This window comes from Protopterus annectens, chromosome 9.part0 (genome assembly GCF_019279795.1).
Source record: "Protopterus annectens isolate FY-2018-M chromosome 9.part0, PAN1.0, whole genome shotgun sequence".
In the NCBI taxonomy this organism is placed as follows: Eukaryota; Metazoa; Chordata; order Ceratodontiformes; family Protopteridae; genus Protopterus; species Protopterus annectens.
In genome coordinates, this window is record NC_056743.1 from 1,440,841,543 (window position 1) to 1,440,856,565 (window position 15,023).

A 15,023-nucleotide genomic window follows, 5' to 3' on the forward strand; every position below is an offset into this window, starting at 1 on the left:
GTTTCTGACGTCTAGGTTATGATACCAGAGGGGGACCTCATCAGGTATGCTATGGAATGCGGAATTAGATGGATTATTAGGTGGAGGGTTGGCCACACACCAGGGCTGACCGATGGAACACTGATGAGGCCTCTTTTGAGAAGCAGGTGGATTAAACCCCCATAACAGGAATGTAGTTTAGGTACAGATGTAGAGTTAACACACATTTGTCCACTCTTTCAGTTCTGTACCACTGTATTACAGTGATATGATATGCGTATCTTCTATATATATATTGTTAGATCTTTGATTGATGAGTATTCGGCATAGTACAATATCATGTAATACATGTGTTAATAGGATGCTTTCTGAGATGTTAATATATGTGTGTGTAGTTAACATTGCGTCTGTGCTTTCTATGCTGTGGTTACATGTTCATTGTTTGCTGAGAAAGTAACAAATGGAAGTGTAAGGGGGGATATTTAAAGCCTGGATGCTTCTATGTTATGTGTAAGTCTCACGGAGCCTACGGGTGACAGCGCTTACATGTGTATGACGTAACCTTTGTATACCATATGTGACCTATCGTGGACAATGTCTACGTTGACTGTTTCATCTACCTATGTGTGACTTGGTTTGTGTGCCATAAGGTGCCAGCGGGTCTTTGATGTTGATTACGTGTATTCCATGGTCAGTTGACATTAATCCTATGAATTCACTGAAGGATGTTCTTCATAGGTGGGAACGCCATAGTTTGACCATCGTATGACTTTACTAGCTGGCGTTGATATAATGCCATTGGTATGTGTTCCACAGGTCACCCATTTGTTCTGCGATATGGAAGCGTGTGATCCCCATTTTGGTGCTGGCAGATTGAGTGCTGTGTATGCCGGTATTCGCACAGCGGTCCGGCTTTGTATGGGGAGTATCTACTGTAGTCCCTATCTGTATTACCTGTGGTATGCCTCACTGCAGCTGTGTGATTCAACCAGGTTTGCAGTTATGGGTGCCATCTTGGTCCTACGCTTGTCCATCCCTAGCGATTGCCTACTGGACACTGGTATGGAGCAGTACACATTTCACACCTGCATTTAGCATTAGCCGGTGGATGCTTTGCACAATTAGTGAGGAGTAAGGCACGTGCTACTCCCACATCCCTCCCACGGTGCGGGACAACGTATTATCTGCCAAACAACACCGAGCCCCGTTCCTGCATACCCAGGATCCCATGGCTGCAACCCTCGACGGTACCCATTACACATCCGTCATGTGTGCGGGAATGGGATGTGGATGCACCTCTATGGAGTCTACAATCTGGGAATGTCTGTTCATATGTCCTGCATTCCGTGGACAGTTGTCATCAACCTTGAACACGCTGGGGGTGCATATGTGTGGCTGTACCGTAGTCACAGCTGTCAGTTCTTCTGGGTCTCTCAATCGCAGCTGGTTGACATTGCGTACGGATGAATCTTTGGGGTCTTACTATGGACACCATTGTGCATATGTACAGTGTAGACCTTGTTGGACTGTGTCCATCTGGCCAGTGGGTTTGACTGCTGCTGTATGTTCCACAATCGCGGATGTCTGCTTGCTAACCATATTATGTAGTGCTACGTTAACCAGGTTATTCTAAACTGAAACCAGATGGTGTAAATCCAATGATGCAGGCTAGGAAATGCTTTAACTAATCCTCAGATGTCCCATTAGGGAATTTCCGCCACTGTATTGTCAAAATGACACAACAAAAACATGTAGATCCTATTAATTCATTGAAGGATGTTCTTTATATGCATGAACGCCATAGTTCGAGGATCCTATGACTTTCCTAGTTGACGTTGTTGGTGTGCCATTAGTATGTGTTCCGCAGGTCGCCCATTTGTTCTGCAGTATGGTAGCGAGTGATCCCCATTTGCTTGCTGGCAGATTGAGTGCTGTGTACGCCGGTATTACATACAGCGGTCTGACTTTGTATGTGGAGTCTCTTCTGTAGTCCCTATTTGTATTCCCTGTGTTATGTCTTACTACAGCTGTGTAATTCCGCCAGGTTTGCAGTTATGGGTGCCATCTTGGTCGTACGTTTGTCCATCCTTGAGAAATGCCTACTGGACACTGGTATAGTGCTGTACCCATTTCACAGCTGCATTTAGCATTGTGCGGTGGATGATTGTCATTATTGGTGGGGGGTAAGGCATGTGCTATACCCACATCCCTCCCACGGGGCGGGACAACGGATTATCTGCCAAACAACACCGAGCCCCATTTCTGCATACCCACGATCCCATGGCTGCAGCCCTCGACGGTACCCATTATACATTCTTCATGTGTGCGGGACTGGGATGTGGACGCACTTCTATGGACTCGGCCATATGGGTATTTCTGCTCATATGTCCTGCATTTCATGGACACCTGTCATCAACCTTAAACACGCTGGTGGTGCATATGTCTAACTGTGCCGTAGTCACGGCTGTTACTCCTTCAGCGTCGCTCGCTCCATCAAGTTTATATTGCATAGGGTTAAATTTTTGGGTCCTACAATGGACACCGATGTGCATATGTAAAGTGTAGAACCTGTTGCACTGTGTCCATCTGGCCAGTGGGTTTGACTGCTGCTGTATGTTCCCCAATCGCGGATGTGTGTTTGACTACACATATTATGTAGTGCTACGACATCCAGGTCTTTCAAACCTGAAGCCGAATGGTGTACATCCAAAGATGCAGGTTAGCAACTGCTTTACATAATCCTCAGAAGTCACAATAGGAAATATCCGCCGCTGTATTGTCAAACTAACACCACCATAACATGTGGATCCTATTAATTCATTGAAGGATGTTCTTTATATGTGGAGTGCATAGCTTAACCATCCTATAACCTTCCTAGTTGACGTTGTTGGTGTGCCATTACTATGTGTTCCGCAGATCGCCCATTTGTTCCGCTGTATGGAAGCGAGTGATCCCCATTTACTTGCTGGCAGATTGAGTGCTGTCTACGCCGGTATTCGCACGCTGGTCTGGCTTTGTATGGGGGGGTGTGTACTGTGGTCCCTATCTGTATTTTCTGTGTTATGCCTTACTGCAGCTGTGGAACTACACCGGGTTTGCAGTTATGGGTGCCATCTTGGTCGTACATTTGTCCGTCCATGGGAATTGCCTACTGGATACTGGTATAGGGCTGTACACATTTCACAGCTGCATGTAGCATTCTCCGGTGGATGATTTGCATTATTAGTGGGGAGTAACACATGTGCTATACCCACATCCCTCCCACGGGGTGGGACGACGGTCTGCCAATCAACACCGAGCCCCAATTCTGCATACCCACGATCCCATGTCTGCAACCCTCGATGGTACCCATTGCACATCCTTCATGTGTGTGGGAATGGGATGTGGACGCACGTCTATGGATTCGGCAATCTGGGGAGTCCTATTCATATGTCCTGCATTTCATGGACACTTGTCATCAACCTTGAACACGGTGGTGGTGCACATATCTAGCTGTGCCATGGTCACGGCAGTCAGTTCTTCTGGGTCTCTCAATCGCAGTCGGTTCACATTGCGTACGGATAAATTTTTGGGGTCCTACAATGGACACCAATGTGCATATGTAAAGTGTAGAACTTATTGGACTATGTCCATCTGGCCAGTGGGTTTGACTGCTGCTGTATGTTCGTCAATCATGGATGTCTGTTTGAGTACCCATATTATGTATTGCTACGTAAACCGGGTTTTTCTACACTGAACCCAGATGGTGTTATTCCAATGATGCAGGCTAACAATTGCTTCAACTAATCCGCAGATATCCCATTAGGACATTCCCGCCTCTGTATTGTCAAATTAACACGACCAAAACATGTAGATCCTATTGATTCATTGAAGGATGTTCTTTATATGTGGGTACGCCATAGCTTAACCATCCTATAACCTTTCTAGTTGACGTTGTTGGTGTGCCATTAGTATGTGTTCCGCAGGTCGCCCATTTGTTCCGCGGTATGGAAGCAAGTGATCCCCATTCTCTTGCTGGCAGATTTAGTGCTGTGTACGCCGGTATCTGCACGGCGGTCTGACTTTGTATGTGGAGTCTCTACTGTAGTCCCTATCTGTATTCCCTGTGTTATGCCTTACTACAGCTGTGTGATTCCACCAGGTTTGCAGTTATGGGTGCCATCTTGGCCGTACGTTTGTCCATCCATGGGAACTGCCTAATGGACACTGGTATAGGGCTGTACACATTTCACAGCTGCATTTTGCATTCTCTGGTGGATGATTTGCATTATTAGTGTGGAGTAACGCATATGCTATACCCACATCCCTCACACGGGGTGGGACAACGGATCATCTGCCAATCAACACCGACACCCATTTCTGCATACCCACGATCCCATGGCTGCAACCCTCGATGGTACCCATTGCACATCCTCCCTGTGTGCGGGAATGGGATGTGGACGCACTTCTATGGACTCGACAATCTGGGGATTTCTGTTCATATGTCCTGCATTTCATGGACAGTTGTCATCAACCTTGAACATGCTGGTGGTGCATATATGTAGCTGTGTCGTGGTCACGGCTGTCACTTCATCTGGGTCTCTCGATCGCAGCCGGTTGACATTGCAAACGGATAAATTTTTGGGTCCTACAATGGACACAAATGTGCATATGTAAAGTGTAGAACATGTTGGACTGTGTCCATCTGGCCAGTGGTTTTGACTGCTGCTGTATGTTCCCCAATCGCGGATGTGTGTTTGACTACCCATATTATGTAGTGCTATGAACCCATGTTTTACTACGATTAACCCAAATGGTGTTAATCTAATGCTGCAGGTTGGCAACTGCTTTAACTAATCCTCAGAGGTCCCAGTGGAACATATACGCCACTGTATTGTCAATATAACACAGCCAGCACATGTAGAACCTATTAATTCATTGAAGGATGTTCTTTATAAGCGGGAATGCCAGTGTTTAAACATCCTATGACCTTCCTAGTTGACGTTGTTGGTGTGCCATTAGTATGTGTTCCACAGGTCGCCCATTTGTTCCGCAGTATGGCAGCGAGTGATCCCCATGGTGTTGCCGGCAGATTGAGTGCTGTGTACGCCGGTATTCGCACGGCGGTCTGGATTTCTATGGGGAGTGTCTACTGTAGTTGCCATCTGCATTTCCTGTGTTATGCCTTACTGCAGCTGTGTAATTCCACCGGGCTTGCAGGTATGGGTGCCATCCTGGTCGTAGGCTTGTCCATCCATGGGAATTGCCTACTGGACACTGTTATGGCCTGTACACATTCCACACCTGCATTTAGTATTATCCGGTGGATGCTTTGCATTATTAGTGGGGAGTAGGTCATGTGCTACACCCACATCCCTCCCACGGGGTGGGACAACGGATTATCTGCCAAACAACACCGAACCCCATTTCTGCATACCCAAGATCCCATGGCTGCAACCCTCGACAGTACCCATTACACATCCTTCATGTGTGCGGGACTGGGATGTGGACGCACATGTATGGACTCGTCGATCTGGGGATTTCTGTTCATATGTCCTGCATTTCATGGACACCTGTCCTCAACCTTAAACACGCTGGTGGTGCATATGTCTAACTGTGCCATAGTCACAGCTATCGCGTCATCTGGTGGATGGTAACGGCTGGATGGAATTCTGTTAGGATAAATTTTTGGGTCCTACAATGGACACCAATGTGCATATGTAAAGTTAGATGTTGCTGGACTGTGTCCGACTGGCCAGTGGTTATGACTGCTGCTGTATGTTCCCCAATCGCGGATGTCTGTTTGTCTACCCATATTACGTGGTGCTACGTAAACCAGGTGTTGTAGAACTGAGAACAAATGGTGTACATCCAAAGATGCAGATTAGCAACTGCTGTAAATTAACCTCAGGCATCCCAATAGGAAATATCCGTCACTGTATTTTCAACATAACACCAACAGAACATGTTGATCCCCTATGTATTCATTGAAGCATGTTTTCTTTATAGGTGGGAACACCATAGTTTACATATCCTAGTTGACGTTGTTGGTGTGCCATTAGTATGTGTTCCACAGGTCGCCCATCTGTTTCGCAGTATGGTAGCGAGTGATCCCCATTATGTTGCTGGCAGATTGAGTGCTGTGTACGCCGGTGTTCGCACGGCGGTCCAACTTTGTATGGGGAATGTCAACTGTAGCCCCTATGTGTATTTCCTGTGTTATGCCTTACTGCGTCTGTGTAATTCCACCTGGTTTGCAGTTATGGGTGCCATCTTAGTCGTACGCTTGTCCATCCATGACAATTGCCTACTGGACACTGGTATAGGGCTGTACACATTTCACACCTGCATTTAGCATTCTCCGGTGGATGCTTTGCATTATTAGTGGGGAGTAAGGCAGGTGCTACGCCCACATCCCTCCCACGGGGCGGGACGATGGATTATCTGCCAAACAACACTGAGCCCTGTTTCTACATACCCAGGATCCCTTGGCTGCAACACTCGACAGTACCCATTACACATCCTTCATGTGTGCGGGACTGGGATGTGGACGCACTTCTATGGACTCGGAACTCTGGGGATTTCTGTGCATATGTCCTGCATTTCATGGACACTTGTCATCAACCGTAATAACGCTGGTGGTGCATATGTCTAGCCGTGCCATAGTTACGGGTGTCGCTTCTTCTGGTTGAACGATAACAGCTATGTGATGTTCCATAGGTATCAATTTTTGGGTCCTACAATGGACACCAATGTGCATATGTAAAGTGTAGAACTTGTTGGACTGTATCCATCTGGCGGGTGGTTTTGACTGAACTTCCTAGTTGACGTTGTTGGTGTGCCATTAGTATGTGTTCCACAGGTCGCCCATTTGTTCCGCAGCATGGCAGTGAGTAATCCACATTTTGGTGCTGGAAGATTGAGTGCTGCGGTATGCCGGTATTCGCACGGTGGTCCGACTTAGTATGGGGAGTGTCCACTGTAGTTCCCACCTGTATTTCCTGTGTTATGCATTCCTGCAGCTGTGTAATTCCACCGGGTTTGCAGTTATGGGTGCCATCTTGGCCGTGCATTTGTCCATCCATGGGTAATGCCTACTGGACACTGGTATAGGGCTGTACACATTTCACAGCTGCATTTAGCATTCTCCGGTGGATGTTTTGCATTATTAGTGGGGGGTAAGGCATGTGCTATACCCACATCCCTCCCACGGGGCGGGACAACGGCTTATCTGCCAAACAACACCGAGCCCCGTTTCTGCATACCCAGGATCCCATGGCTGCAACAGTCGTCAGTGCCCATTACGAATCCTTCATGTGTGCGGGACTGGGATGTGGACGAACTTCTATGGACTCGACAGTCTGGGGTTTTCTGTTCATATGTCCTGCATTTCATGGACACTTGTCATCAACATTAAACACGCTGTTGGTGCATATGTCTAGCTGTGCCATGGTCATGACTGTTGCTTCTCCTGGTTGGACGATGAAGGCTGGCAGGTATTCCGTACGGGACAATTTTTGGGTCCTACAATGGACATCAATGTGCATATGTAAAGTGTAGAGCTTGTCGGACTGTGTCCATGTGGCCAGTGGTTTTGACGGCTGCTGTATGTTCCCCAATCGCGGATGTCTGATTGACTACCCATAGTGTGTAGTGCTACGGAAACCAGGTTTTCCAAAACCGGAACCAAATGGTGTACATCCAATGATGCAGGTTAACAACCGCTTTAAATAATCCCCAGAGGTCCCAGTAGGGAAGTATCGCCACTTTATTGTCGGAATGACAACACCATAACAGGTAATTCACAAGCACTTTGGCCCGGTCTTACCGGCCATTTGCAAGTGTAATTAGCAGACACATATCAATAAATGTATAATAATACATATTGTAATACTGAAGTTAATCTATGTTATTTGGACAATGGCTTCTGCTATTGACATACGATGCTGTGGGTGTTGGCGGTTACCATACACATGGCTTTCTCAAAGGCCGAATTCACAATTCTGAACACTACTGTGGTCTCCTTTAAGGACCCTGAGCCAGTGGTCAACATTACTCAAGCCACTGCATCACTTACATATGCCTTCTACCGGCACCTACAGGACTGCATGGATCAGGCATTCCCTTACCCAACTGTGGTTCATTGTACCAATGCCAAGCATCCAGTGTGGTGTACCCCAGCCATACACAAGCTGTACAACGAGAGGAGGCGGCTACTACAAGGCAGAGCAGACACCTTGTGAGGTATGACACCCTTGCTCATTATATGTGAAGAGCTACAGGCTGACATGACATAGTCTGGGGCAGGTTCCACAGATATATCTCCAAGGACACGACAGACAATCATACGGCCTTCATTTGCTATGCTGGACACCTGGGAGGTAACTCCCAGATATGCTCTGACTGGGTTCACAATGATGTGGAGTTTACTGAACATACACACATTGCCAACATACGGGCTGACAGGTTCGGTGAAGACATCTCCACCCCCTCCCCCCCACATGGAGAGATGTCTGTACCAGCGGTTTGTGGTCCTCGAATGTTCTGTAACGCACGGGTGGGACATGCTCTGTCCAAGGTAGTGAACACAGCATCCGTGGGACCAGCTGGTGTCCCGACTGTGTACTCCGCGATCTCATTGAGGAATTAGACCCACAGTTAGGACAGCTGTTTATTCTTAGCCTCACCTCGGGTAACGTACCCAAGTTGTTGCGCACGGCGACTGTAGTCCCACTTCACAGGGCCAGTGCCTCCACTAACCCTGGTTATTACCGTCCCATTACCATGAGAAGACTTATCTGCAAAGACATGGGGAAGGATCATACTGCGGCCCGTAGATGACGACATAGGGGACCTGCATACTTTGCATCCAACCCAGTTTTGCTTGGTCAGGGGCGGTTCATGCGTTTAAATCCTGGTTGACGTTTTAGGGACAGTCACCGAGGCCATTGATGAGGGTCATGCAGTCCATACAGCCTACCTCGACCTGGCAAAGGGCTTCAACACACTACCCCCCCTCGGGTATCATTGATAAACCCATCGGCTTGGATGTGAACACGTACATCGCAGGATGGGTTGCAAACTGGCTAGGTGACACAACCCACGTGGTCATAGTTGCTGGCAGCATGTCGGACCTACTGCCTGTCACAGGCAGTGTCCCACGGGCTCTGCCCTGGGTCCACTCTTTTTCTACATCTACATTTCCACAGTACAAGCACACACAGGGGTGTTATGGCTGACATTGTTTGTAGATGACTGCGAACCGGGTGCCATAGTGGGACGGACATCTGACACAGATATCCTTCAAAAGGGCCTCCCGGATATGGATATCTGCTGTCAGGGACATGGCCTACAGCTAAATGCCAGGTGATGCATAGTCATACCCATCGGGGAGAACAAGGTCACCCCTGTCCGGCATATGGGTGGCAGTCCACTGAGCAAGGGGGGAATTACCAGGGATCTGGGGACCCGGGTTGTCAGTCACCATTCGTTCAACACACACGTTGCTATCGTGGTTCGGTAGTACTTCTGCATTGCCCGCCTGATCGTGCAGGGACTCACATCTAGATCAGGGTAGGTCATCGTCTCCTTGTACTCATTACTCGTTACACCTATGATTGAGTACATTGCCCCATTCGGAAGGTATCTGACCCGACACCTACAGCAGCTGGGAAGGCCCCATAGGTTAATCGTCAGACAGATGCAGAGTGTCAGGGAGTTGTGTTATGCTGCCCCACTGTAAGGACTCCTGCTCCATTCAGTCACATACCTCTTGTTCAGTGTTGACCTGTGCCTGACATACGAGGCCATGTTGACCCATATTTGATGTCTATGCTTCACCTACTGGATCTACATCCCTCGGTACCACAAGGGCAGGTGACGTGAACCTTGACACGGTCATTAATAGAATGTGTTGGAGTGACACATACATCACCCAGACACTCACTATGCTGTGGATCTACATCACAGTACATGTGAGGCGGGGAACCTTGCTGGCCTTGTTCGAGGGGGATCTTGTCCGTTGGATGGGGGATTGCAGATATACCCCAGGAATTACATCATTGTCACTGCTTGACAGAGGTACAGCAATATAATAGGCATTTATCTCCAGACCGGGGGGTTGGCAAAGGAAACCTAACTATGGCCTAGGGTTATGGCTGCCCTTGGGTAGATAGCCTACTCTGTACCTATGGACCTATGAACCTATGTTCATATTTTGTCCCATTCACACTTGTCTATTCCCTATCCTCTTTCTCATGTGTATATTTCTGTGGCACGTGATTGTACTCTGTCTTACCTGCAGGTATGCTGTCTACAGTGCACATACTTCACGGTTGATTACAGTGTATCTGTGTACCTACCTCTGTGATACTGAGGACTACCACACATCCTTCACAGCATTACATGCATATGTCCATTCTATTATTCTTTGGCCTAAGGGGGGGTGTTAAGGCAACGGTTACACGTGTCCCTGTTTGTGCGCGCATCATGGTGGTCTTTGACCAGCCTCCGTTGCTGTTGTGGGATGGACGGTAGTGTTGGTGTGTGTTTGGCATGTGTTTTCACTGCCGGTACATCTGTGGTAGGTGAGGTTTGCACATGTTCCTCTTTGCAGGGGGCCCCATCCTGGGCTTTTGTGTCATGCATCTACACTTGGCACGTGCCATATGTCCTGTGCTATTCCCACAGTCGTGTATGCCTTCATGCATTACTACTGCGTGTTACTGGCTGTTTGTATGTGGTACACATGGCTATTATGGTGGATGGATTGGCCTATTCCCATGCTATGACATACCCATCCATCCAGGCATATGCATGTTATTCCGTCCTTTGCGTTGGCCGTGGGTGTTTGGCCATCCGGCAACGCTGCTCTCAACATGTGATGTCCCACCTTCCCCTTCTGTGCCTGTGGCACCCTGTTAGGGCGTCCTGTTTGGTAGGCAGGTGTTCCGCTATATGTGTTGTGTTTGACATGTCTGCATTGCTAATCATCGGTACGGTGGCTGAACATACCGCCATGTCCAGATGTGTACAGTTATGTGTGTCAGTGTGCACGCCTGTGGGGTTTTGACAGGTCCATACCACATGCGGGATGTACACATTCTGCCGACACATTCACATGCAGCCATTTGGATATCTGTACCTGAGGTGGGTTGTTAACATGTGGGGTACATATTTGCCCGCGTGGCACTGCCTAGGACAATACTTCTTACCACATTTCAGGTATGCCCATTGTGTGTAGGTGTGTAGCTGCGCAAGGCTGCTAGCTGGGTTGGGTGCACGGTCGTACGTGGGTGCGGGTGACATGCTATGACGGGGCTGTTGTGTATTACATTTGCATGCATGAGTTCTGCTTCTGGATATTACGCTTAGGCATACGCCGTCCTATGTGTATGCGACGGGCACGTTGCTGGGTGTAGTACATGTTGCTATGCACATGTTTATCTGTGTTTAGGGTATCTTGTTTCCTTCTTGTTGTTATATCGACACGGCTACCCGGCTGTGTACTCTCACTACTGCTGGTGACCATGCCCATGTCGCTACTTCTATGTCGGTGTGGCGCGCTGACATGCTGCGGTACACCTTCACTGGGTATGCCCACTGACAGTGCATTGCGGGACGGACACGGTATTACGCGTATCCTTTGTTCCTTGGACGGGTACACTTAGGACTTCGTGGGTTAATGTTTGGTTCTCCGTTTTGTTGGAACGGGTACTATGTTGCATGGTCTGCGTACGTTTCATTCTCCACGGGCCCTGGCTGGTGCGGTTACTATTACAGGCGGACTGTGGGTGTCAGCACTTTAGGTTGCTCATCGCCTGCCGGCTTGGCCACGCCTCCGGACGCATCCTACTTGGGCTCGCTCACGTGCCCTACGCACGTGTCTGTGGTTGCGGCGCGCACTCATTACTATGCATATGGCGCTGCTACGCCAACTATTCACTGCACCGCCGGCGCAAGCCTTACACCGGCCTTGCGCTGAGCTTCATGAATCCCGGGGGTTGTCTACCCAATCAAGCATAACCAGGTTGGTAAATATGGGAGCACAAGCTGCTCCCATGGATACCCCCTTGGTCTGCCTGAAGTGCTCACCCTCAAAATATATAAAGTTATTGTCTAACACTATATTCATACATTCCGTTATTAGACTGACTTTGCCAACTTAATATCAATTTTAAAATTTTTTTAAAAAAATACAAAAGCATATTTGTATTTTTAAAAATTTTTTATCACATTTTTTTATATTTTTATATTAATTTATCTTATAGTACACCTATAAGGTGTCAATATGACAAATGTTGTACAGCGATATAGGGCTAATTTAAACAAGCTGTGAAAGATGCTATTATGTTTGAAACAAGAAGGTGTTTATATATATTTTTAATGAACATACTGAGGAAGATGTACATGCTTAAACACAATAATATAGGAACATTTACATCACGGACTCAACATGTTCTCAGTGATCATTTTTGATCACAGTCTTATGACAGATAGTGGGTTGTTATTTATTTATTCATCTATTTATTAGGTTAAGGCGTATCGTTTTGTTTACAATGTACTGAAAAGCAGGTATTGTCAACATAGGGGTAAGACTAAACTTACTTCACAGACATGATGATTTTATAAATGTTTTACATATAAAATTCAGTGATCTTGTTTTGTAAATTTAGATCACCTAGATGGAGGTGAATGTGATTTTTAACACAACTGGTTTCACAGGTTAATATGGCTTTAAATGTTTGAAATGAAATGGTTAATGAAGTTGTTATTTTGGCACCAAGTTTGTATTATAACGCGTCTTTGGATTAAATATGGTGTTCTGAAGAAGCCCACATAGATGGGTGAAAGCACTTAACTGTTTTTATGGCATTTTTTTATTTTTTCACCTTGTGGAATAAATTATTTTCATACTACTGGATTTGGCTGCTGTTTTATGCTGTGTAGCACACACCTTCCTTGAGGTGACTGGACACTTATTGGTGACTCCGTGGCATCAAGTACTGTTTGCTGTTTTTTTTTGTGAATATTCAGTTGTCGATTTCAAGCTATGGATGACACCAGTGGTAATTCACCCGAACGGATGGTGGAAGAAAAAGATGCGTTACAGCAGGTTCGTGACGAAGTGACCACACTCAAAGGTGAAGTCAGCAAATTGTTTGAATTTCTCAAACAGGTTTCTTCTGACTTTGTACATATATCTAAAGAGGGCCAAATCAATGCAGTGGCCAATTCAGGTAGCCTTTTGGTACAAACTAACAGTAGGAAATCTAGTGGAGATTTACCTGACAGAGCGAAACAAATCTGCACTTAACACAACATGTTTGGACAGAAGGGACGACATTGGTCAACTAAGGGCAATTGGTCACATTAAGGACAGCTGTCCTAGTCCCAATGGACAGGACACAGTGGCCAGAAGTTGTCCTATTGACATTGAGCAGGCTGTCAACACTACTGAGCCACTTAACAGTAGTAAAATAAACATTTCAGATTTTACATTCGATTTTTCTATGTATGATATCGACGAGGAAGCCAAACAAGTTGGCACTAGGCCCAAGAGAGTGCTTCCTACAAAAACTTATTCCAATGTTGTTGGTGGGAATGAACAACATTCCAAAGGTACTGTTTCTTCTTTAAGCAATTATACAGCAACATCAGGAAGAGTTGGTAACAACAAAGAGATACAATTAAATTTTTGAGCACTGATTGTAACTTTGATAAAGTATCTCAGAGTATAGATGGGAATAATACAGATTTGCAAGTAGTGGGAACTTTGACGGATATGATATACACAATGGGGAAAAAGCTTAAGAACATTAACGGCCTTAAGGCTGACAATGCCTATTTACAGAAATGTATTAATATGACATTTGTACCCAAAGGTTTAAGATTTTTTAAAAAACCTATGGGAATAGTGTTGACAGACAATGTTACATGTGAATTTAATCAATTTTTTGATGACTGTGGTATCAATTTCATGAAAATGATTATGAAATATAATGATGAAAGGTTATGCAAATTAGTGCAAGAGACTGAAAATTTAAATGTAAAAATCACTAATGATTTATTATTCTATTTTTTTCTCAAAAATCTCTTTATTGATTTATAGAATATAACAAAATATCAAACAACAAAACATTGTACATATAGTCATTTAGGAGTTGATTGAAGTTATACAACTTGTAAAGCACGTTCCAACTCATGAAGGTAAGAGAAAATAAAAAACAAACATTATATACAATATATACAAATGGTAACCAGAGTGCAAAAGATGAAATAAGATTATAAACATATGAAAAAAGTGAAGTATGAGAGTGAATAAATTCCACACTGTACAAAGATAAAAGTTTAGAATCTAATAGTCATAATTGATAATAGAAAGGACCTTCTCCAAAACTTTATTATTTAAAGCCATTTTTCTAGGACTTTTCAACATAGTCTTTTGTGCTGAAATGTATAAGTAAGCCATTGTTCTAAAGGCATTCCAATTCAGTTTAGTACGGTCAAGCCAATTTCTGGAAATGTAAAGTTTTATGAGAGAGCAAATAAATATGAACACATGTGTGTCTGATTTAGAAAGATGTAATATAGGTATGTGTAGAATTGCAGTTTCCCAGGATAAAGTGGACTTATGATAACCCATTTTCTGTAACCTTACTTTCAAGGAAGTCCAAAGTTTATGTGAGCAATGGCAATGCCAAAAAATATGTAAAAGGTCAGCATTAGGAAAGGAGCAACAAGGGCAAGAAGGAGAATTATTAGCATCACATTTATTAAGTTTGGAGGGAGTATGGTAAGCATTATTATTTATCATCAGTTGGGTATAGAACAATTTCTTGAAAGGGGAGTGTTCCAGAGTCTTTCTAATGGCCAAGAGTTTTTGTTTCTCATTTAAATGAGAATTATGTTTGTCCCAGAAGTTAGAAAAGAGACATAACGAATCTTGTATTCATTTATTTAACAAGTTATAAGATTTTGATAACATTTTCTCAGGTAACGATAACATTCTAATTATCATTTCTAGATTATTAAAATCTTGCTCCCTTGGTGTAGTGTGAGCACAT